Raw genomic sequence first — 25,972 nt, 5'->3', positions numbered from 1 at the left:
AGAAATAACTGAAAAACACATGGTGTTTATGCAAATTTATGCGAACTGTTGAATGGATTATGTTGGAAAAAAGGCTGATATTTAACACAGTTACTGCAGACAGTCAGGGGCAAATCGATATTCTGAAGTAAATGCATGTTTGAAAGTTGACTTCACAGAGCAATTATACGACAGAATGACTAAACGTACGTCATACGGTCATACAAATATAGGCTATTAAAAGATTAATGACATGGAAACCAGAGATTTTGGATATTTGAAGTTTTTAAATTCACTCTTTAATCTGTAGTGTCCATATATTATATTGTAGACATTTATGAAAACATATATATGTACACTACTGGCCAAAAGTTTGGACACACCTTCTCATACAATTCGTTTTCTTTATTTTCATGACTATTTAAATTGTAGATCCTCACTGAAGGCATCAAAACTACTGTCATTTCTAGTTCAAAACTTTTATGTGCAATATAACAATCCTGCAATTCACAGTAATATGTAGTGTATATATGTTGATCCCCTAGCAAACACACAATACTCATAATTCACTGAGTTGTTTTGTTTAAAAAGTTGTGTACAGCGTCTCTAAGGAAGGCAGATGTTTGTATTATTTATGTGACGCAATCTACTGTCACACACTAATGAGCTCACACATGTAACTAGCTGTCCAAAATCCTTCAATAACTTGTCGAATTCTGTTTCCTATAATAGTGCTCTGAATAATGATCTGGATTTTCTCATGGAGAGGATGGTCAATAGGGCAGAGTTTCCAACACAGCTCTAGGCACAGGGCCATGTGTTAAAACACACATGACAAAACTAATCAAACAGACAAAGCCAGCAAACAGGGAAGACAGGAAGGCAAGGCGGGATTACTCACTACAGACACAAGGCAGCGCTATGAATTACAGACACAAGACAGGTTTACACACTACAGACACAAGGTAGGGTCACACAACACAGACACAAGGCAGTGCTATATGTTACGCAGGACAGGGCTACACATTACAGACATAAGACATGGCTATGTATTACAGACACAATGCAGGGTTTTGCATTACAGACATTTATGATATCTAGGATTTAGACCCATAAGCAGAGCTCAGGTAAAAAGAAAATACAAATAAAAAAGCAGGACGTAGGCTTTATAATTAGTTTCAGATAGTAATAAAAACAGCAGATCCAGGTGACAAAACTAATATTCCATTTGAACTGGGATATTAGAATCTCCTGGTTTCACGTAGGAAAACATCAGACACAAGGCAGAGCAATACATTACAATAATTTTCTGGTTTTAAGAAAGAAATTTTATTTAAACTCCTACAGGTAGAATATCCTACTCAAAAAGTTGGGATAACCTCACCAACCACGAGTTCAGAATCCAGAATGGCTATACCTGACATCCACTGAAGTAAAAGCAGTAGTTTTACACAGGTTATTATCATTTCTGTTTATTGCTGGCGGTATAACCAAAAATGTATATCACAGTATTTTTTTAAGATTTTGATGGTTTACAGTATATCACAGTATTTTTATTATTATTATTTATTTATATATATTTTTTGCATGACTGGGATTTTATATAGGTTTATGACTTACTGCACTGTTAGGAGTACATATAATATAAAACACTAAGGCTTTAAATTAAGGCATTGCGTAGTATTGACTTCATTAGCAGAAAAACAGCTTAGGAATGTAAACAATAGACCTTAAAAATAGATATGCCAGCAACTTTAACACTTCTTTCTTTACAAAACTAAGTATTTCAATAAATAGTTCAAGCCATTAGAGTCATTACAGTAATAATCAAAATTCCCTTCTTTCTTCAGTTAACTAATCCATTCAGTTAAGTGTGCATTATTACTATCCTTTAAGCTACAATATTAATAAACAGTGGCTCTGCGTGGCTCTGCAATTTAAACCGCAAAGGCGGGAATGTGTGGGGGGGAGCGAGACCCGGCGGACCAATCACAGCTGTGGCTGTCCAGGTAGCATGACACATAGAGCTGAGCTTCCAGTGCATTTGCTTGTTATGCTTACTGGCTAGCGTTTGCTAGTGAGCTGTCCCACCGTGTTTCTTTGGTGATGCTGTTCTACACAGCGCTCCGCAGTGCCTCTAGTGGTATGTGAAAAATGCATACAGGTTCTTCATTGCCCTACGGTATACCATATGAACCGGTATACCGCCCAGCACTACTTTTTTTGTGTCCCATTAAACCAGCTGCACAAACTGCCAAACATTGGTCTATTGACAATTTTTTTCATTGTGTCTTTCCAAGCTCCAACATCTAAATACAAAGTGAATATGAGGCAGCATAACTATAAGCTTTCAAGGTTTTGTGTATTCTTTTTAGGGCTGCACAATATTGGCAAAAACAGGCATTGCAATATTTTTGGCTGCGATATTAGCTGCGATTTTAACAGAAGTCAATGATCCAATATGATGATCAGTCATGTTACTAATAAGGCTCTCCGTATAATATAATAAAATAAATTATATTAGTCTTATACAATCTTTCTTTCATAGATATTTAATGTAAAATCAAAACTGTGAATTTTATTTTTATTCCAAATGGCAAAAAAGGTGTACATTGCACATCCTGTGATGTAACTATGACACATACCCACATTACAAAGACGATGCTGTACAGATAAATTGTAGAGCCCTAATTCTTATGAATATCCCACTGTGAGATCTCGTTAAAAAACACACACACACAAAAAAAAATCTGTTTTATGTTCCCTTATGGTCGGACTAAATCTGCTTGTCAAGATAATTACAGTAAGTTGATTAAATCTGCGCAAACACGCACAGACTCTCAAGGGCCATCATGTCTTTGCCTAACACCACCCCACAGACTTCAGCTTGGGGCAGAGATTCAGTTAAAGGGAAAATGCTCCCTGAGTCATTTTCCTAAGGCAGTCTGTATGTCTCTCCAGCCCTGATGTGTAATCAACTCAGTTCATTATATGATCATGAGCTGAGAATAGAAATATATTGTCCTACATAGAACACAAGGGCTCAATTCACACTCTCTCCTATACCACATCACACTGAGCCAAGTGAAGGAGAGAAGTTATATCAGTATCTTCAGTGTAAGAGTATTCTCTGCAGGATGAGGTGTGTGCATGCTGATAGCGAGATTTTAGCTTGTTGAATATTTTACATTCACACATTATTTAACATTGATGATGAAGCTTGTTCTCCAGCATTCATATATTATGAAGGATTCACAGAGTTGAGGAACACATAGGGTAGTAAGAATGTCTAAACAGAGAAGATCATTTCATGAACATTATCGTCCAGAAGTCAGGAAAATTGACAAATCTCGTCTTTCTACCCTAAAACTACATGTTTTTCTTCCTGTCCGTCACTCTAAATAGATCTGACCCAAAGACAGAGAGCATGTCTGGCATCTAGCGAATGCTTTTTGGAGTGACAGTTTTATTTTCTTGTTTTGAAAGGGGAAAAGAGTGAAAAAAACTAATGTTGCCAGTTAGAATGCATTACCAGTAAATATTAAATGCAACAAGGACTGTTTACTTGTATTTTATCAATTAAAAGATTTAAAAAGGGATATAATCAAGGAATTAGGCTTTTTTATCATAGGAAAGTACAAAATAACTGTAATTGACTCTATGCAGCATATTGTGTTGTCCATATTTGCAACAAGCACTATATGATTATTAATATTTTATCATAAGAGTTTGTATGATAAGATACATATTAAGAGCTGTGAAACTGCATTACCCACAATCAGCAACACAGGGAGATATTTACATTACAGACTGTCCTTACATGATATAATGAGGCTAGAGGCAGAGTGAGGTAGAACAAAGTAGGGGTTTACAGTAAACACACACACCAAATTACATCTAGACCTGGGAAAAAAAATTGTGCCTTAAAAAAACCTAAACTAATTTAGGTTCTTTATTTGTTGGATTGTATATAGATATCAAAATATCCAACAGCGTTATCACTCATTAACACACATTTTTTGCCACCCCTATTTACAACACCCTCATAACACACTGTATCATTTCTATCACGCAACAACAATTTATTTGTAAGAGGTTTTTACTCCAGGTACCTTATCTTAACATTTTTTAGCTGAGTAACTTTTTATAATCCACATTACTTATGGTGTAATAAAAGTTATAATTCCAAAAAAATATGCTAGATAAATGTTAACCTCATATTTTTCTACTAAAAATAGTTCTAGTTCTAGTTGATCTAATTTTTAAGATTTAGACAGTTAGGGGATTTTTATAACACTCTAAGTTCATCGTTCTCTGTATATTATCACTGCAATCCATCTCTTCGTATAGATGAGGTGGGAAGACTTCCCTTATGTTGGTCTACTGGTGTAATTATATATGCTGTAGGTCTTCTCCAGCTGCACATGAAAGCTCTGATTATTCATTCATTCACTTTAACCAAAGCCTGTGAAAAGCTGGCCTGAATAAAAACCTGATTTCTATGCATATGCATACGTAATCCTCTTCATCTAATTCGGTAATTAATCAGTATATCAATGCGTAACTCTGGTAGATATCAGTATATGATATCTGTGAGAATGCTGATAAGAAGAGTCAGCCAATTACACATTAGTTTATAATTAACGCTGACTATAATTATCAATACTGTGGAGATGAGACCAGAGCCAGCTTTATATTCAGCTCTATTTTTAAAGGACACTGTTCCCTGTTCTTTTCAACTATGGCTGAATAATTGTATGATTGGTTGGAATATTTTTTTTCTCAGTTTATGAAGAGAATTCTCTTGCCAGCTTCATGCTATTACCTTAGAAACAGAGCCACTTATCTATTTTTATATTTAATTTAATGAACAAAAGAAATTCTCCTCATAATCCTCCTCACAATCCTCCCTCTTCACGAATCAAGATCAAATGCTGTAACAACTCCAAATCAATACACACACTACAGATCTGAGACTTTTCCTGATAGATGCAGTTAGAGGGTTAATTGAGCGTTTCCATTAAATAACCAAGTAAGATATATTTTGTTACTGCTGTGAAATTTATTTTAAGTCTAAATAAAATACATTTAAGTATTTTATACTGCTGTCAGGTGATTAAACATATCTAAACAATTGCACGATTTGTGATGAATTAATCTAAATGAATTACCTTTTATCATTTTTATTATCAAAGTATTTAAAACTGTACAGTTGATTAAAAATGTATCTGAGGAGTAAATAAGTGAAAGAATAACGGTCTTAAAAGCTCCCTGTAATGAACATCGGTCAGTAAGAGATGCTGTAAACACTGTATGTCTCTTTTATATATAGACCAATTTTTATAGCTGCACCTTTATTTACCTAAAAATGACTAAAAAGTTGTAGAAAACAACTTTCACACATTACAGAGGTTATTTTCAGGAAATTTTAGGCTACTCAAATATGTCTTAAAGAGTATTTCAAATACAGTCTAATACATTTTTACATTAATTGCTGAAATATGTTGCTCTATTATAATAATAAAATTGCATATATTAACAGAATACATTTTTACTTAGCAAAGTTTTTACTTAGCAAAGTCCAAATAATGTTTATATGCATTATTTGTTATGTAATTAATTAATAAAAGTGAACATGTTAATGTGACAGCCCTAGATGAAAAAGGTGTGAAAAAAGTTGTCCAAATAACACAAAAAGAAAAATTGATTTATTCTAAACAAAAATGTCAATATATGGTTATTTACTGGAGGATCTCAAATAACTCCAATAGATGACTTCTTTACAGGAGAAGGCAAGACTTCTTAACCTATAAAAGGTTTTATTAATTCATAATTCAATTCATATTTCAGTCATTTTTGGAGCATTTCTATTGGGGAAGTTTTAAACATAATATATGTTTTGCATGGCAGCAAAAATACATCTCAGCATTCTTTATATTCAGTTCCAAAGGATGGTGTTTTTTTCCATTAGTTACCAGATTTACTGTAAGTGCCTTTAAAAATTAGGAACTAATTACATTTTTAATGTCAAAAAAGAAATAAACAGTGACTGATTTCACAATTAAGGGAGAAATGGATGACATATAGTTATTTGTTGGAAAAGCTTAAATTGGAAAAGCTTAAAATGTGATTGGACATTGCTTTGGTAGTTTTGGTATATCGGTTACAGTTGGATATTTTCTCTCATAAAATTGCTATGCCGCCTGTCTGTCTGATTCACTTGAGTTCTGCCTCAGATAAAGTGATGTGAGATCAGCGTGGGGATTACATTAGCGCCATTAAATGGAAAACAATTAGTGACCACAAAACCATCCTCTTCACTATACACAGTAGTTGCAAAAGGGCTACAGTAATGCAGTCTTACTGCATAACAATGACTTTAGGTGGAAGTGGAGAGATAAGTGGATGCTAATGCATTTCCTTTCTTCATTATCAGTGCAGGAAATAGTGAGGTTCATAGCCATCATCGAAAACAATAATTAGAGACAAAGGCCCATTGAAGTGCTTCTAATTGTTGCTTTAGTTTCAAGATCCTCAAATCTTTGACGCTAAAAAAGTTTTAAAATAATATCCAGTCTAATGAGAAAGTGTAATACACAGATATAGTCTCAGTTTAGTCACAGTGTTAGGATACATCAGGCATTATAATCAGTCACTGTGAACATTGTGGAAAATCTGCTCTCATTTCCAGCCTATCAAGTTTTTCTCTAAACTATTAACCCTTTGAACTTTGTGAAGTGGTCTATATTTTAAAATAGAGTTTTAATAAAACTAATTTTGTGGCCAGTTTTAAATGCTTATTTTTCAGATGTCTTTTCCACACAGCTGCTCCATACTTTGACTAAAAAGCTGCTCCAAATATTTCATACACTGAGGAACAGATCTGGCCTTGTCACTGTCTGTGCACATAAATCTAAATGCTAAATACTCCCCTCTGTAGTTACAGAGATTTTTCAGCTTTGGGGCTTTTGGTGTCTGACTTGTGCTGTGTTGTCCTTTACTGACAATAGCCTGTCAATCTGAAATAAATTTAAATTTAAATGTAAGCTCTAAAGAATGTGATGCTTTAGCCATTAAAGCAGAACTTCAGTGTAAAATGGACTTGGGGTGTAGTGAAACATGATAACAATGCACTGAGTACTTTGAAAGTGCACAAGTAGTTTAATTAAAAACACTGTTTTTACACACAGTACCTTCAGAAAATTCTCCAGATGCCGCCATCTTGAAATTAGTCATTATAACAGAGGATCATGAATAGGTAAGATAGGAAAACAGATTACAAAATTAATTCTGTGGAAATGCATGACTATATTATAGAAATATTTTCAGTGGGAATACATGCATTTCCACAAAATAACTTATTTGCCCACTTTCAGAGTTCTCAGTGCCTCGTTTTAAATGTCAGGGCCCTCAAATTTCTAACAATGAAGTGTGGGGCTACTTAGATTTTTTTAAGGGGGAAAAAGTTGCCCTTTTTTTGCATGGGTAATGCTATGCCCCTATTACTAACATTGTAAGACTGTTGGGAGCATCGGATAAAAGCGCAGTATTTCAGAATGATGGGGACAAATAAAGGAGGGCTATTCAACAAAAGTTTGTACTCGCTATCATGTTTCACTTCACCCCAATCAAATTTCACACTGGATTTATCCTTTAAGTGTGATTTAGATGTATATATGCATACATATGAAGTGTATTGTACATGTAAATTTAAAACATACATGGTTGCGAAACCCTCTATTAGAATTTTTTTACTGAAAATGTTACATTTATGTTGAGAATCTAAACTTCAACTGAAAATCATAATTGATCACATTTTACAAAAATACAGAGAGTGACTGAAGCTGAGACACTAAGTTAAAAGTGATGTTACCATAGCAGTTAAAATAAACTATATTTCCGTATGGTATATGCTATATTTTACTGGTCACATGCCCATCTTCACAAGTATTTGGACAAATGCTTTTGTACAGTTGATACAGTCGATACACAGCTTGTCTAGTACCTGTGGAAAAGTATCACTAATAGAATATAACTCTAAATAGAAAAAAGGTCATAGAACATTTTACCTTGATTACGATAAATATATGACTATTCTGATTATAGATGGACACAGACTTTTCTTTGGTACTGACAGCTTGATTTGGCCTAGTGTTTGAGGATTGACATGTGGAGCAGTGGAATTGTGTTCTTTGCACTGGTGATGCTCCTTTCCATACCTTTAGGAAGAGGTGGAAGTTGAGGAGTTATGGATGAGGTGGAGCAATGAACCTCCTACATTCTGACCTTACTAACAGTCTTGTTGCTGAATGTGGTGAAAGCCTCACAGCAATGCTTAAATTTTTTTGAAAGACTTCTCTGGACAACAGAGAAAGTTAAACTATGTTTAAAAAACTCCTGAAGACAGAGCTCTTTAAAGAGCACTTACTCCACCTCTAATAAACTAACTACTTCTAACCTCATTTCCTTCTTCCCCTCCTTAACTCCTCTATCCTATTATTTTCCTTTGACCTCCTTTAGGACCTGTCTAAAATGTATTTTACCTTTAACTTCTATTTACTTTTGTACTTCACTATTGTAAGTTACTTTGGACAAAAGCATCTGCCAAATGTAATGTAATGTAAAAGAAGGATGAATTCTTTTTAACTTCCTTTATTTCATAAAAAAACATTAAATTATCAGGTCTAGGGGTGTGCGACATTGTATTTTACGCAATAATTTTTCAATATCGTGAACAATATTATACCCTGAAATATGGTGCCATATCACTCACCCCTACATATCACATCAGGATACTACTTTTTTGTTGTTTTTAGTAAAAGGAAAAATCACACTGTTCTCATGTCCCATTATATATCTACTAGAGACAGATTATATCTGTCCAGTGTCATTTATTTTACTGTAATCCTGGATATATGGAGTTATTTCGAGTACATTATTAGTATCATGACATTCTGGATCATTGACTTCAGTTACAAATCTGTATTGTAGTGTATTCTTGAAATATTTTTTTAAATTCAGTGTTTTGTCATGTCGCCAAGAGTATCGTTATCACGGAAATACCATGAAATATCATGATATTATTTTAGGGCTATATCGCCCACCCCTAATGAGGTCTAGATTTTTTCTAGCAGTTCACAACAGAACACAAGATGCTTTTGGGAAACTGGGTCCAGGTTTTTTGCTGGACCACCTAGTGGGTCTTGAGTTACTTGAGGGTATCTGGAGAGTGGCCACTAATCTCTTTGATTGCAGAAACGAGGGCAAAGACTTCCAGTGATTGCTGAGATGAGAGTTTGAAAAATTTATATAAGTAATTAACATTGCTTGAAACCTTATTATAAGACTAAAGAAGTGATAAATAAAGTTTCTAAATGCTTTTTTTCCCTTGCTTTTAACTCTCAAATTTAGCGCTGATGCAACACTGTTCATCAAATCTGCTGCTTAGAACTTGCCACAGCATAGCCCAGAATGTGTCTTTAAAATGCAGCCAAATAGGCTGACTTTAAAGCTGATGTTTGTGATGTTTGTGTGTGCTAATGTTAGATTAATCTGTTACTGGCTGTGCAAGGAGAGCTGTGGAGCAATGAGAGTCAAACATGAGGGTTTCTTTTCCCATCTTTACTTATAGTTCCTCTGCCCTTCCCTATGTAGCTCCATAATGTCAAATAATAGAAGCCACATGTAAAAATGATCTAAAAATAATATATTTACATATAATATTTACATTGTACTGTAATGTATATCTATTGCCCACATTTCCAGACTCTGTGGGAAAGCCTAGTGCCTATCATTAAGACGGGGTCACATAAAAATGCTGTATGAAACATAGTAGACATACTATTTCCAGGACATTACTTATGAGTCTAAGTTACTTTCAAAGACATCTAATAAGAAATATGTATATTTTGGTCCCACGTGAATGACAGTTTTCCCATAGCCAATTATAAATGATGGTTGTTGCGAGAGCTTTGCGGCTGATGTGATCAGGAAAACTAAGCATACCTGCTTTTGTTTTTGTTGCATTTTCAATACCACCCTCTCTCAATTCAAATGCATGGTGTATTATCAGCTAGCCTCAGATTCACTGGCTCCTCTACTCCTAGTATCTGTACGCATGGGTTTTTCTATATGGTAGCTCAAAATATTGAGTCCAAAATATTAGCATTAAAACAGCAATTCCCATTAACTGCCCATTTTAGCTCTGCTATTGTAGATCACTGATTTATGGATATACAGAGCAAAAAATGCAAATTAAAATTTGGTTAACCAAGTGTTGCAAACTTCTCAATTGTTCATGATGACCCTGTTCTGTTCCAAAGATACATTTTTATTCTCTAAAATTATTTTATTACCTTATATTTTGCCACAGCAGGGCGAACAGCATAAGATTTACCTTAGCTAAGTTTGTAGACAATATGAGCAATATTAAATGAAATTATTATGATTTCATAGTATTATTTTATTATGTACCTCTGAACATGCAGCAAAGTGTCTTCAGACCTCTAAAATATATCATATTTTGAAAACATTTTTGTAATTTAACTATTTAAATTTAATTTAACATTAACAGACAGCACTGCGGACATTATCACTGTATAAAATGTATAAAAAATGTATAAAGTGTACAAAAACAAAAAAATACTTTACAGTGAAGGAATGTTAACCTGTAATACTAACCAGTGAATGTTATTTGTAATTATGTATTTCAACAACTATGCTGTGGACACAAAAGACACTATATAATGATGTAGACTTGGACTGCTCTAGATATAGGCTCTGGATGCAAAGCCAGGAAACATGGTATAGATATGACCAAAGCATTCAATTAAGGCATCATTACAAAAGGTGAGCAACTAACCAATACAGAGTATGGCACTAAAAAGTGCTAAGAAACATAAGAATTCTTGTAATGCATATGCATTAAGTAGTGCTAAAGTGCTAAAGTGTTTATGTGTCAATATTACATTAAATTACACTACATTTAGAGGATGCTTTTATCCGAAGCGACTAACAAATAAAGATGTACATTTAGTAATAGAGGACATAGAAGTTAAAGACGAACACACTTTATGTCAGGGACTAAAGGAGGCAAAGGAAAATAGTGGGAGAGAGGAGGAAAGGAGAGGAAGAAGTAGTTAGTTTGTTAGAGGTGTTAGGAGAGTAGGTGCTCTTTGAAGAGCTCAGTCTTTAGGAATTTCTTAAATGAAGCGAGGAACGCTCCTGATCTGCTAGTGGAAGGTAATTTGTTTCACCATTTGGGAACTGTGTATGAGAACAGTCTGGATTACTTTGTATGAACAAGGTTGCTATCAGGAGGTAATGTTTTTTTTGTTTTTTTTTTAAGTTCATCTGGGTTGAAATCAACTCTACAGTTCTTTCCAAGGTCCCTCTGTCCAACTGTATGAAAGAAATGGACCACAAAAATATACTTGGTCAGTTTATGTCAGACAGTAGAACTATAAATGTACCTAATAATGCCAGAATGACAGGTGCAGGTGATTAGTGCTCTTTGCCACTCATTCTGCTGTAATGGTGCTATTCGGTAGTCTCTGTGGACTGACAGGAAGTCAGAGAGACAACTGTCATGCTCCGAGGAGCATTTCCAGTGTGCAGAGAGAGCGCATGCAGTGTGAAAACAGAACAATTAAAGGCGAACTCATTATAAGCAGGTCATAACTGCAGAGTCTGAAATCAAAACACGAGGGGAATCTTCCATCTCATTTTCATGATCATACCCAGTGGGCCAGAACACACTCTGACTTTCTGGAGGATCTGTCTGGAAATTTAAAGCTGTGCTCTTACAGCACTTCAAGCGAGCTTGTGGTGCTGACTGATTGAAAGGCTGGAGCGACTTGAGTGTTCCAAAGTGTCGAGCCAATTCATATGATGGACGTGGAAAATGCCTACTAGAGTAAGAGCATTTCACTTCTACTGGCTTTTTCACAGAAACAAAGCCAAGTCAAAAGTGACCCTTTTTGTTAAAGTACTGTAAGTAGATTAGGTTTGCAGGTCTTTGTATTAGTTCTGATTTTACATTGAGGTACAGCAAAGCCCACAGGAAAGAAAATGTGATTTCACCTGATTTAAATGTGCACATCTGTTTCATTTGTAATCTACCATTTTCGTCTGCCTAATTAATGATTAATATAAGAAACTGGCACTGGTTCAAGTCAGAAGACTGAAGACCCTGAACATCAGTACACCAGTGTCAATATCTCACATTATAACACACAGACCTCAAGTGTTTTACTGTGATTATACCACAGTTCTGTTATCGCCATTTATTAATAGATTAAAAAAAAAAAGGATTTGTTGTTTACCAACATTCTACTAGATAAAATAAAATATACATCCACTACATCTGTCATTCTCTGTTAAAACAACTTTAGAATATTCTCATAAAGGTCACGGATCATTACATACATTTATAATCATCAAGCAAGAACCAAAACATCAGGCGATGTTGCAAGTTGCATATATATTTTATAGATGTTATAAACTTATTTTTAGGTAAAGCTGAACTTTCTGTACTTTGCTATGGGTTTTGTTTTTTTGTTCTTGTAACGCTAGGTTATTCGTTATGGTTTGTGTGGCTTTATGTAATACAGTAAAACAGAGCATTGTGCCATTATTGTGCAATATTGGCACTTCAATAAACTAAGTATACTGTAATTGTTCTGATATTATTTTTTACTGTGGAATAGAGGTATTGTACGCAATAATTATGGCAACATTTTTGAATATCGTGAACGATATTATGCCCTGAAAATATTGTGCCATATCACTCACCTCTAATAATCACATTGGGGTACTACTTTTTTACTGTTTTTGACAAAATAAAAATTCACACTGTTCTTATTTCCCATTATATATCTACTAGAGACAGATTATATCTGTTCATTCATTTGTTTATTTTACTTTAATTCTGGATATATGGAGATATTTGGAGTGCATTATTAGTATCATGACATTCTGGATCATTTACTTCTGTTACAAATCTGATAAAATTCTTGTATTTTTTAACATCTTAGTTAGGAGTGTATCATATTATATCATATGCAATAATAAAAATTAATTTTCATTTTGTTGCTGTAGTGTATTCTTGAAAAAAGAAACTAGTGTGGTAACACTTTACTTGGATTTGATGGCCTCTTTGATGCTCAACTGACATTCAACTAACATTCAACTACATGTCTATTAAATGCAAATTAACTAAAAGGTGAAACTATTTGATTCTCTATTGAATATAACCCTACATTCAACTCTAATCCAAACGCTTATCTTAATATTTTAGGATTGGGTTTAGGGTTAGATTTTAAGTTTAGGTTAAGGTTAGGGTAAGGGTTAGGTGTAGGGTTAGATTTTATGGTTGATTAAGGGTTAAGGTTAGGGTTAGGTGTAGGGTTAGGTTCTGTTTTAAATTATTTACATTCAACATAGGGTTAAGTTAAATTTAACGGACATTCAATTCAGTGTTAGTTGAATGTCAGTTGAGCATCAACAAGGCCATAAAATAGACCATCTAAGAAAATACTAAGAAATATCGTGATATTATTTTAGGGCCATATCGCCCACTCCTAGTATGCAGAGTTTTTTTGTTTTAATGCTTATTTTCTTGTCAAAAATAACTTAATCCTCATCAACTCAGGATCAGACTGTGTGAATGAATACTCCTGCATACGTGTGCACCCACACACACACACACACACACGCACGCACACACACACACACACACACACACCTTTATTTGACGTCAGTGACTCATCCACACACACAGCTGAGGATTTCCTGCCAGTCCGCATTTAGAAGTCTGTCAGTTGATGTCTCCTCCCTCCTTCTCTCTATCTTTCTCCTAGTCTCTGTTCTCTCATCTCCACCACTCTTATCACTGTCTGTGCTTTTTTATAACAGCTTCTCTTGTCACTGTACATCTTGTGCTCACCCATCTATTTATGCTCATCCACCATTGACTCGTGTAGGGACAGTCTATGTGGTGTCTCTATTGACTGGAGCTTGATAGTCAAAACTTTGCAGGGCAGTGTGTCCCCAGGAGTAGAGAAATAATCTGATTTTTTTCATTAATCCGATCAATGTTGTTTCAATGCACTTGGGTAATCAGATAATGGGAATATTCTGGGTTTACATGAATCAGGCAATAATCGGATTTCCTCTTTACAACCAGCCAGTAATTTCACAGACCCATGTTACATGAACTTTAAACTTACTGTTCTGGCTTTTTCTTAATAATATCCACGTCACCTGCAAATATGGATCTTCATTATTTAAATGTTTCTAACAGTATGCAATGCTGTGCTTCTTTAAATTAATAAAGTGTTCTTTAAATTGCCATAAAGGCAGACATAAGCACTTTGTCAGGTTATGTTTGTGCTCATGCCAAGACTGAGAAACCTAAATAGAAATCATAGTAAGTGTATACATGCTCTAAAAAATGTGGTTACTAGGCTAAAATCCTGCTTCCTTTATCAGACTTTTAAACCAAAATTCAAATGCAAATGCCTAGTCTAATTTAAGAAACTGAAGCATGCTGTTTACATGAGCAGACAACATGAATAATCAGATCAGATTACTGATTGCATGTTAACTCTGTTAGCTAATTTAACAGAAATAGTGCTATGTTAGCAGCTGTTAATATAAGGTGTGATTGCTGGCGTCTCATTTCTTTAAGCTCCAAAGAAGGGGCTAGTGGTCAAATTTGAGATTCCCAAGTGGTACATTCACCTGAGCACTGATCCTTTCACTGAGAGAATATCAGTTTGATCCCCACAGCCATCCACGGTCAGATGTCCAAAGGAACATAATTAGCTTTGCTCTTTCTGGTCTATCTGCTTCTCTCTATCTCTGATTCATCACTCAGTGTGATGCCAGCCAGCAAGGGCATCTGCTAGCTGATGTAAAAGAATAGGCAATTAGGGTTCTCCTCCAAGCGTGCTGAGCTGCCCAATGACTTTGGGTTAATGGACTGATGTGTCGTTTGAGATAGTAGTTTCTGATTCACTCAGTGCTTCGGAATTCAAACAGCTGACATGACTACTGATGCCGCACTATCTGAGACAATTCTCTTCATGATTTACAAGATTTAATCATCTCAAAGTCTATAAAAGCAGCACATGCCATCAAAGAAACTAAATGGATCTGCTGCAGTTTGAATGCTGAGCCTCTCTAGTAGTGTTGTTTGGAGGTTAATTAACAGGCAAAATAAATTAGGTGGAGTCCTACTGAGATGAAAATGAAGCCCTCACTGCTCATCACATTACAAAATTCACTTAAGTAAACACAGGGCACATGCAGGGGTGTTTTAGAGCATTATTCAGCATTTCACTAAAATAAACAGGCCTGAAGGGACTTGTGAGCTTTATGACTGTTATTTTCTATTTATAAAGGATCTGTGATGAGTAGTAGATGGGATGTGTTAAGACTAGGGCTGCATGATATTGGAAAAAATTTACATTACAAATGTTCTTTTTTCAAAGATATATATCGCGATATTAAACAATGCAGGGCTCATGATGTCACCAGCCCTGCCCCCACCTGTGCCCTGTCTCGCATCCGGACTAATCAAGAGCTGAGTCAGCGCAGAGCACTTAAAACCCAAGGAAAACAGCAAAGCAACAGTAATCGGTCATTTAAACAGAAATTTAAATGGCTATTTATAATGTAAATAAGAGTTTTTTTCTAGGATTAAAAGCGTGAATTCAGCTGTAACTGTAAATATCTGCGCAAAACTGTGCTGGACTGAGGTGCACAGCTTTGACACGTGCCATGCATTTACCTCCTGTTTAATCCTGCCCCACCCCACCCCCCTTTGCAATCCCCCTCCCCCTCGCGCTTCTCAGGCAGCGGTAGCCAGTCATTTCCACAGACACAGAGACAGCACTGTGTATCTACTTCTTGTGTCAAGAATCAAAATATCGCAACATGACCTGTTTGATTTAATTGCCTTCAGTGACATTGCATGTCCTGCAATATGTCTATTGCGCATGCGCACATCGTGATGACGATGCTTGAACGATAAATTGTGCATCCCTAGTTGGCACACCATGACACACATTGACTTTTGCCATGACCTAAGGAACCTAAAAATGCTTTACTGACCTGCAGGATATGTGTGTGGGGTCTTATAAATTGCATGTGAATGTTATTTAAGCCAGAGTTGCTTGTCTGTTTGTATGGAAAAATCCAGCTAGACTTCGCCAGTAATGATCATTACCACCCACTGCACTGTCCACTGTGGGTGATAATAGCTTAACGTACTACCGGTAACTACATAACACTGCGGATCGAGGAACTGTAAATGCCTGTACATACATACATACATACATACATGCATACTACAGAAATGGTATCTCCCTATCTAGCACCCACCATCAGACCAAATCAAATAACTTCTTATAATTTAATTTAGAATTTACATAGCCTTGCCATGAGTATGCTGGCCAGGGTTCAACCTTACTCACAAGATAAAACCACACAATTTTCACAGCACAAGTGTGGGGTTTTCCAAGTCATCGCCTGAGGTAACACTTGGGATACATGGGATAAGTTACTATCCCAAGACTTTTGGCATGTCAGTGTATTTGTGACGATTTAAAAAAAATATGACAGCTTACAGTGTGAGTCAAAGATGGTGTTTTTTTTTTTTAAAGAGTCAGACACTTTTCAATTCAGGTCAGAACAGTGCATGCAAGTTATTAATAATGAACATATTCAAATGTTCTTAAGAAGTGATTTCTCTGTATCAGCATATATAAATCTCTCTCTCTCTCTCTCTAGCACTTTCTGTAAAGCTGTTTGTGTCTAACCCTATCATTAGTGCAGCAGACTGACATGGTGGAACACACAGGCATCCTCTTTTTGTTTCCTCTAAGCCTTTAAGAATTCCCTTGAGTTGTGTGTATCCATGTGTGTGTGTGTGTGTGTGTGTATGTTTCACACTACACACATGTGTGTTGCTGTACTGAGCTTTCCAACATGCCTGTTTCTAAGTTACCAACCCAGCACTGTCTGCCAATCCAGCCTAATTAGCTCAGCAGCTAAAAGAAAGCTCAGCACAGTGCACGAGTGAGTGAAGGAAGAAAGAAGAAAAAAAGATGGTAAACACACACAGTGCACCTCCTACCTCACTCACACACACACACACACACACACACACACACACACACACACACACACATACACACTAACAACAATTAGCAACCCCTCCTAAAAAAACAACAACCAAAAAAAACCCTACACACACACACACACACACCTGGGATAGAAAGCGACAGTCAGTGAGCGAGCGACAGAGTGTGAGAGTATGAATTTGGCGCGTGATGGTAAAAGAAGGTGAGGAGGGAAGGATTCACCTGACTGAGAACAGGAGGAAGAATAAACAGTATGAAGCACATGACCTAGTTTAGCTTTCCATGCTACATGTTGTTGAATAATAACAGATAATAATAATTAATAATAATATCAGTATTTAACAAGCTGTCTTACAGTTATTATTATTATTTCTATCGTTGATGATATCATGTTCATCATATCAGTGATATTTAAATTGCTGCTTATTGAATTTAAATGTTATTAATTAGTCATTTGTTATGATTCACTATGGAGAAACAACTAGGACACCTGCTTATTCATTATGTACATTTTTAAAATTAAGGATATTAAAAAAATAATTGTGTTGGAGAAAAGGCTTTTTACTAGATTGTGAAGCATAGCTATGAGCATTTGATTGAATTGAGCGACAAAAGTGTAAGTGAGGCAATATCTCACTTACGCAATATTTATATATATGAATAAAAAATCATCAGTGATGATCAGATGATTTCGCAATGAATTATGATTTTAACAAGATAATTTCTGATATGTTAGAATGCATTATTTACAGCACCTGTGAGTCACCATCGCTTTTCAAATAAAAAAACAAAAAAGTCCATTGTAAATATTTACTGAATACTGCACAGTTTAGCACCCCATCTGATTGAAATCTGAGTGCTTTATCAAAAATTGATAATTCAGTATAAATAGTAAAAAGAATTTCCTCATTAATTCTATACATCCCTATGCATTATATAAATTGACAAATAATGTTTTTCACAAGTTTGTAGGTACAGACATCCATTGTGGGCGTTGTTGGCAGTTTTCCTGTGGCTTTGGTATTGTTCATATTGATATCGCTGTTATCTTATCTTTGATATTAGCCATATTGATATTAGTATTTATGCTTATACTTTACATTGTTCATATTGATATCAGCATTGTATCTTATACTATACGTTGTTTATACTGATATCAGCATTTAGTTTTTTATTTTACATTGTTCATATTGATATATACATTTAATCTTATAATTTACATTGTTCATACTGATATCAGCATTTAGTCTTATTTTTCACATTGTTCATATTGATATCTTTATTTGTCCGCTCACACGGATTTTCCTACCATTGCTTTGCGGATGACACCCAGCTATATCTGTCGTTCTCACCTGAAGATCACTCAATCTCTGCACGGATATCGCAGTGTCTCTCTGACATATCCTCATGGATGAAGGAGCATCACCTTCAATTAAATCTCTCAAAGACTGAACTTCTGGTTATACCAGCAAAACCATCCTTTCAACACAACTTCTCTATAAGTATCGACTCTCTCTCTCTCTCACCGACAAAGGTTGCTAGGAACCTGGGTGTTCTGGTTGATGACCAACTCTCCTTCACGCACCATGTGGCCTCAGTTGCTCGGTCCTGCCGCTTTGCGCTCTATAACATCCGAAAAATTAGACCGTTCTTGACGCAACAGGCCACCCTCCTGGTGCAAGCGGTCATCATCTCACGCCTCGACTACTGCAATGCCCTGCTAACTGGCCTCCCGGCCTGTGTAGTAAAACCACTCCAGATGATCCAGAACGCAGCAGCACGTCTGGTCTTCAACCAGCCAAAACGGGCACATGTCACCCCGCTGCTCATTGAGCTCCATTGGCTACCAGTTGATGCTCGCATCAAATTCAAAGCTCTTACAATCGCCTACAAGGTGATGACAGAACAGGCTCCTTCCTACCTGCACTCGCTCCTGAAGGCTTACGCTACCTCCCGGCCGCTGCGCTCCTCCAATGAACGTCGCCTCGCTTTGCCAAACATTCACACAAAGCAATCCAGACTGTTCTCATACAGAGTTCCCCAATGGTGGAACAAACTACCTTCCACTACCAGATCAGGAGAATCTCTCGCTATCTTTAAGAAACTCCTGAAGACAGAGGTTAGACTACTTCTAACCTCATTTCCTTCTTCCCCTCCTTAACTCCTCTATCCTATTATTTCCCTTCGACCTCCTTTTATCCCTATCCAAAGATGTTTTACCTTTAAACTTATTTTACATTGTACTTGACTATTGTAAGTCGCTTTGGACAAAAGCGTCTGCCAAATGTAATGTAATGTAATGTAATTTAATTGTATATTTTGTATTGTTTATATCGATATTGTTATTATATTATCTTTTATACTGTTTAAACTGATATCTGTATTTAAGCGTATCTTTTGTATTGTTCATATTAAAATCTGTATTTAATTGTATATTTTGTATTGTTTATATTGATATTGTTATTATATTATCTTTTATACTGTTTAAAGTGATATCTGTATTCAATCGTATATTGTTCATTTTTATATTGTTATTATCTTATGTTTTATATTGCTGATATTGATATCGAAATTGTTTAGTATCAACCACAGTTAAATCGTGTACATATTGTCCAGCTTTACGCTGAGCGTTATTCGGTAAACTGTGCCAACAGGTTAATGTTTATCTGCTGTAGAGAGTCCTGTTCTATCGGCAGCACTTCTCTACAGTAATAAATGTAACTTGCAGTAGAGTAACTGAATGTATTCATTAGACGGGGTGTTCACAGACATTTGTAGAACTTGTCTAAATGTGTGTAACAAAGCGGTGTAGAGCTGCTGCTCTGTGTTCTAACGCTGTTTGAGTTCAGGGTTTCCCACAGTTGCTCTCTCTCTCTCTCTCTCTCTCTCTCTCTCTCTCTCTCTCTCTCTCTCTTATTACGAAGAGCAGTGTGTGCTTACCGCCGTCTCCTCTGTTTACTCCACACGCGCGGGGGAATCCCTCTCTCCCCTCTCTCTCTTTCTCTCCGGCTGTGTGTCAGTTACTCCTGTGCTGCTCCTCAGTTCGGGGTCCGGCGCGGTGGTCAGCAGCCATCTGAAGAGCGCGCGCTGAACTCTGTCCTGGAGCGCGGAGAGCACGAGCGCTCCTCCAGCGAGGAGAACAGCAGCCAAGTCCACCACCAACACCACCACGCGCTCTGCTCTGAGGAGTGGAGCAGAGAAAGCTAACAGCGAGAGAGAGAGAGAAAGAGAGAGAGAGAGAGAGAGAGAGAGAGAGAGAGAGAGAAAGTGAGAGACAGGGAGAGAGAGCGAGAGAGAGAGTAAAGTGGTGGGAGGGGGATGTGCACTGAACTGACTGTTGAAGAGCTTGACTTCATGTGTATTGCCTGTAAGTGTGTGTGTCTGTGTGTCTTCCACTTCCTTCATGCCAAACTGTTTTTAAGGTTCTCATTAACCTCAAGCCACTTTATTCCTCAGATAGACCGGCATGTCCTCTGTTGACTGTATCCACCCACCCACACACACACACATGCTTAGTGGCCTGAACGCTCTGGAGAAGACATTATAGAATTACCATGTGGAAAAGACAATGCAGAAGAGAGAAAGCAGCCTGTGTGCATGTGATTATTTTGGTTTTCATGTGTAAATGTGTGTGTGTGTGTGTGTGTGTGTTCAGGGAGACTGTACTGATTCTTAACAGAGGAAACTACTGTTTTGATAGTGCTCTCTTAACAATGCAGGTACTGAGGGTAGTTTGAGTGATGCCATAGCAGGACAGCCTTTTATTTCCAAAGGTACCAAAATCTCTCCAAACGTAGACTATTTTAATCGACAACAGCAGACACCTTCAACAGAAAACAGTAGACAAATATAAAAAACTACAATTGACACCAATATACAACAGTTGAGAACTGTGAAAGAGAAATGTATGTGATTACCACAGCCATGAGCAAACGCTATCTCTGCTGCTGCTTCATGCCGTTTACATGTGCAGTATGTGCAGCGCTCACTGTTCGCAGCCGCGCAACTTTACATGTTTACTACATGTACATCTGTGCTGCACTTCCCATTGATAATGCTGTGTTTGAAAGCGCATTCTAGCATTCTAGCATGCTGGAACGCAGAATCTTCTCGCTATATTTACTTTCTTGCTCCGTGCCAGACAGCTCTGACCAATCAGAGGAAACAATGTGTTTGCATGGTTTATTGGTGCACATTTTGGTGCGTTTAGGTTTATGCCTGTGTGAAACCAAACCAAACAGATGGAGAAAACGTACCAAGTAAACAAACTCATCAACTGATCTGGACCATAGAAACTAACTACAGGTTACAACTACAAAAAGATTACAATAGATCATTGCAATAGATAACAATTATAAAAGACTACAATAGATAACTACAGTATACAATAGACTAAAAATACTACAGTGGACTACAAAAGACTAAAAGACATAAAACACAAAAGTCAGTAATCAACTATAGCACATTACAGTAAACTACAGTGCAATAGGTTAAAAAGAATCCTCATTAGACCAATACAATAGACTACAGTAGGAATTTCATTGACAAAGAAACATTTAAATGAATGTAATTAATGACACTAATGACACTCATCACTAAGTTTTTTTTACCAACATATATACTGTGTAGCATTGCTGTCAACAATGCTCACCGCCCCCCACCTCTAAAGCACCTTTTAATGACATATTAAAATATGCGAGGAGAACATATTCATATTTAATACATATTTCAAACCATATTTCACAGATGTGCAGTGGCCACAGAAAAGAGATGCTAGATCTAAAACCGTAGAGTGGAGACCTTATAACATTACACAGTCTCGATTTATTTTCACCCTCAGAGACTTGACACTAAGGTCAGCCACTACATCTTCTCAAACCGCTGCTCACATGGTGTGGTAGACGCTGACCACACTGACACACCACTGATACTGCTATCTTTAAGCAAAAGAGATGACTCAGTGGTATTACTGAGTATATACTGTATATAATATAAGCTTTTTAAGCAGTTACAGCACTCTCCATATACTGAAATATCAATATGCACTATAACAATGTTGCATATTAATGCAACAATATATTATTTTTCATAGATTTTAAAAACATTGAAGTTGTTTGTTCTATAACCAGTTTTTTTTTTAAGCTACTGGGGCATCATGGCCCACCCCTGCCCAAAAACTTGATCAGTTTTGGGGTACAGTGGTAGCAGTGAAGCCTCAGGAGTTAAAGCTCCAGGTTATTGATGACAGGGTTCTGCATTTGATACTAGGGTTTAGCAAGCTGCCACTGTTGGGCCCTTCTGCAAAGGCCTTGACTGCAGTGATGGTTTAAAAGTGGAGGCAGTAAATATGTGCTCTTGTCTTGTTTTGTCTTGTCTTGTCTTGACAACCTCTTATACACAAAGTTATGACCTTTATGCACTCTCAATGTAAGTCCACTCAACAACTCAATAACTAAAAATATTCCAATCTCTGTTTGCAGTAGTAACTATTATCATTCCTGTTTTAGATAACTTGTCTGTGCCTGAAGGGCTTCTGGATGAAAGTCATGGACTCAGTCCCAGGTGATAACTATAGCTGACATGAACATCTACAGTATGAATGCCATCTGTACACTTAACCCCAAGTTGCTCCACATTATGTCCCTGAAGACACTGCCAGCTGTCCCTGTGGCTAATGGAAATTGCACTGGACACAAGCATCTGCTCCTGTGAAGCACAAAATATATTTCATTGATTGTGGTAAGAGAAAGGCAAAGCTAAAACTTAAGAAAACTACTGTAAAATATGTATAGAAACATGTCTGGGAAATCTGTTTTATTCATTCATTTCTTCATTGTCTTTTCTTTTTTTTCTGGTCAGGGGGTCTAATTCTATTCAGAATGACTGGATGCAAGACAGGAATACACCCTGGACAGGTCTCCAGTCCATCAGAGGGTACAACACCTTAATCACTCACACCATCAGACCTATGGTGAAGTTTAGCAATTTAGCCAATTTACTTACCATGTGTTTTTGTAGATGGGAGGAAATCAGAGTACACATAAGAAATCCCACACAGACACAGTATAAACTTGTATGTTACAATGTTAATTCCGTATCTTGAATATAACCTATTTTTTAAATAATAAACACACAAACACAAGCAAACCAAAATGCCATGTATTATTAAGTAAGGCTGCACTATTTACTGCTCTACAGTAGCTATGTCAATGCAATGTGGCCTTGCACAATATTCACAAGGACATGTAATGCCATGAAAGGCTAATTTATTAAAATTTTACATTTTATTTGCTGCTTGATGCAAGAAGGAACATTCCCACTGTTCTAATTTTCCTTGAAATCTGTCCAATCTATTGTCTTTTTGCACCATTCTTAAATACACTATGTGCATTATTAATATTATGACATGTTAACCTATTGTGAAAATTCCTATGTTTTCCTGTATATTTTTATTTATCTCTAAGGTTTTCACCACATTCACCCATTTTCACCACAATTTGGTAGAACGATTACCGAATCCCTGTTCAGATGACAGAGGTTGGAGGGTGGAGGGTGGAGACCAGCACATGCCTCCTCCGATACACCTCTTTTCGAGCTGTTGCTGACTTAGCATCACTGGGTAGCCAGTGCACTCTTAGAAAAGGGCAGCAACACAGCTCTGATACATCTCCTGTGCTGACCAACATCAAAAAAGGAGAAATGGGAACTCTGGCTGATGATGGAAAACAGTATTATCTGGGAATTAATGCTGAATGAAAATGAAAATTCAGTTGCTAAAAATGTATGTAACTCTTTTGAAATGTAATGTTTTTCTGCATAATCTGATCTTCATCCAACTCAAGGGTATTGCCAAATATAATGTGCCTAAAAGAATAATAAAGAAAATTGTGATCATCCATGTCTTCAGTGAGAACAGACATAAAAACCCTATAATGCCAGTGAAGTATGTGAACCTTTGTGTTTAATAGCTCCTAAATTGATTGATTTACATTAATCTGGAAAGGGTAACAAAGTGATTTCAAAGTCTTTAGTAATTCAACAGTCTACAGTAAGTAATCTACAAATAGGACTTTGGGACTGTCGCTGCTCTGCCAATAAGTGGACACCCAGTCAAAATGACCCCAAGAGCACAACAGAGACTCATTAATGAGGTAAAGAAACAACCTGAGAGACAGAGAGATTTCAAGATGTCATTGAAACAGGGTAACATCTGTGTTCATGAGTCTACAATCCATAAAACCTTGATCAGGAAGGATGTTTTTGGCAGGAAACAATGAAGGAAGGCTCTGCTTACTAAAAGAACATTGCTGCATGCCTGAAGTTTGCAAAAGAGCTCAAAAGCACTCCACAATGTTACTGGAAAAAAGTTTATTGTTGCACTTTACCTGGCATAAAAACCACTGCACATCAACATAAAAACATCATCCCAACTGTAAAATATGGTGGAGGAAACATCATGATTTTGGTCTGCTTTGCTGCTGATGATTTCTCAAATCCAAATATTCTACAAGATAATGTGAGAGTGATTGTACATCAGCTAAAACTCTGTAGAAGTTGGGTAATGCAACAGGACAATGACCCAAAACACTGAAGTATGTCCACAACTAAATGGCTTAAAAAAATGAGATAATAAATATGACTAAATGAAGAAGTTCTGCCAGGAAGAACAGTGTGCAGGTCTGATCCTCAGCTACAGAAAGTGTCTTGTTGGGGTTATTGCCGCCAGGGGGGGTCAACTAGCTATTGATTCCAAGAGTTCTCTTCATTTTTTCTGCTACCATCCATGCTACCAGTGTTGATGAGTGTGTTCAATATAAACCTGCAAGACATTATTTTTTGTATATCGTTATTTTAGCCACATTATATTTTTCATTACCCTTGACATGGATGAAGATCAGATCACATTTTATGGCATATTTATGCAGAAAACTATGAAATTCCAAAGAGTTCCCATACTTTATTCTTGCCACTGTATATCACAGAAAAACATACTGCAATGTCAGTTATTTTTTACAGTGTCAATATTGTACAACTAAAGGTATGTTTTTTTAGAAGTGAAATGCAATGCTTTAAACAGGGAATGATATACTGTGCCTCTGGAATAAAAAAATACAAACTGTGCTTTAACAAAACCAGCCTTTAAAGCGGTTATCTCTTGGAAGGAGATTACTAAAGCTCTAGCTGACTTCTTTAGAGAAAAGAGCCCCGAGTTGAAGAAACCTCTCCGCTGGGTATTGTTGTTCTCTCGCACACCTCTCACAGCAAATTCAGGTCATACTCTTCATCTCCTCTTACAACTCATGAAATATTGAAGTTTGAAACTTGTCGAGGAAATCTTGCCTAATAGGTTATTGTCACTGAGAGAAGGTAACACAAGGCAAAGTGGGATTATTATTTAGATTTGTGAGGACTAAACAGAAAATCTCTGTTCTGATAATGTACTGGGAACTCATATATGGACCAGTTTTGTAAAAAATAAAACTAGATGCTTTTTGATGTCAGTCAAAAACTGGTTGTAGTAAGTGATTGGTGATTATTTGCTTGATTTCAGGGCTGCATTAAACACCAAAGTTACACAACAAACCCATAACTGGGATGATCTCTGTAATGCTGAGTCTTGGGCAGAGGAAGTGGTGAGTTTTTGAACTGCTAGCTTTATGGATTGGATTTCTGAGCATGGTACCCCATGACTGTAGGATCATCTTACACTCAGAGCTATTAAAGCAGAGAACCTATTTGATACAGATGTTCTGCTCTATATCCAATCTCCTTCCTCTGCTTTTTAGTTTAGGGAGAGATCGAGAGAGAGAGAGAGAGAGAGAGAGAGAGAGAGAGAGAGAGAAAGA

General features: G+C 36.5%; 1 protein-coding gene across 2 annotated transcripts in view; it reads right to left on the bottom strand.

The window, feature by feature from the left end:
* Positions 1 to 20,452, bottom strand: part of shisal1b (shisa like 1b) — a 77,283-nt gene extending 56,831 nt beyond the window's left edge. The window contains exon 1 of one of the 2 annotated variants that reach the window (XM_049474383.1): positions 20,067 to 20,452. The gene's annotated coding sequence lies outside the window, so the exon portion shown is untranslated. The remainder of the gene's footprint in view (positions 1 to 20,066) is intronic. The other variant, XM_015601831.3, reaches the window with a different exon arrangement.
* Between the last annotated feature and the right edge of the window lie 5,520 nt (positions 20,453 to 25,972).

Source organism: Astyanax mexicanus, chromosome 2, assembly GCF_023375975.1.
Source record: "Astyanax mexicanus isolate ESR-SI-001 chromosome 2, AstMex3_surface, whole genome shotgun sequence".
NCBI lineage: Eukaryota > Metazoa > Chordata > Actinopteri > Characiformes > Acestrorhamphidae > Astyanax > Astyanax mexicanus.
The sequence above is the reverse complement of the archived record's forward strand: the minus strand, read 5'-3'. Positions and strand labels throughout refer to the sequence as shown.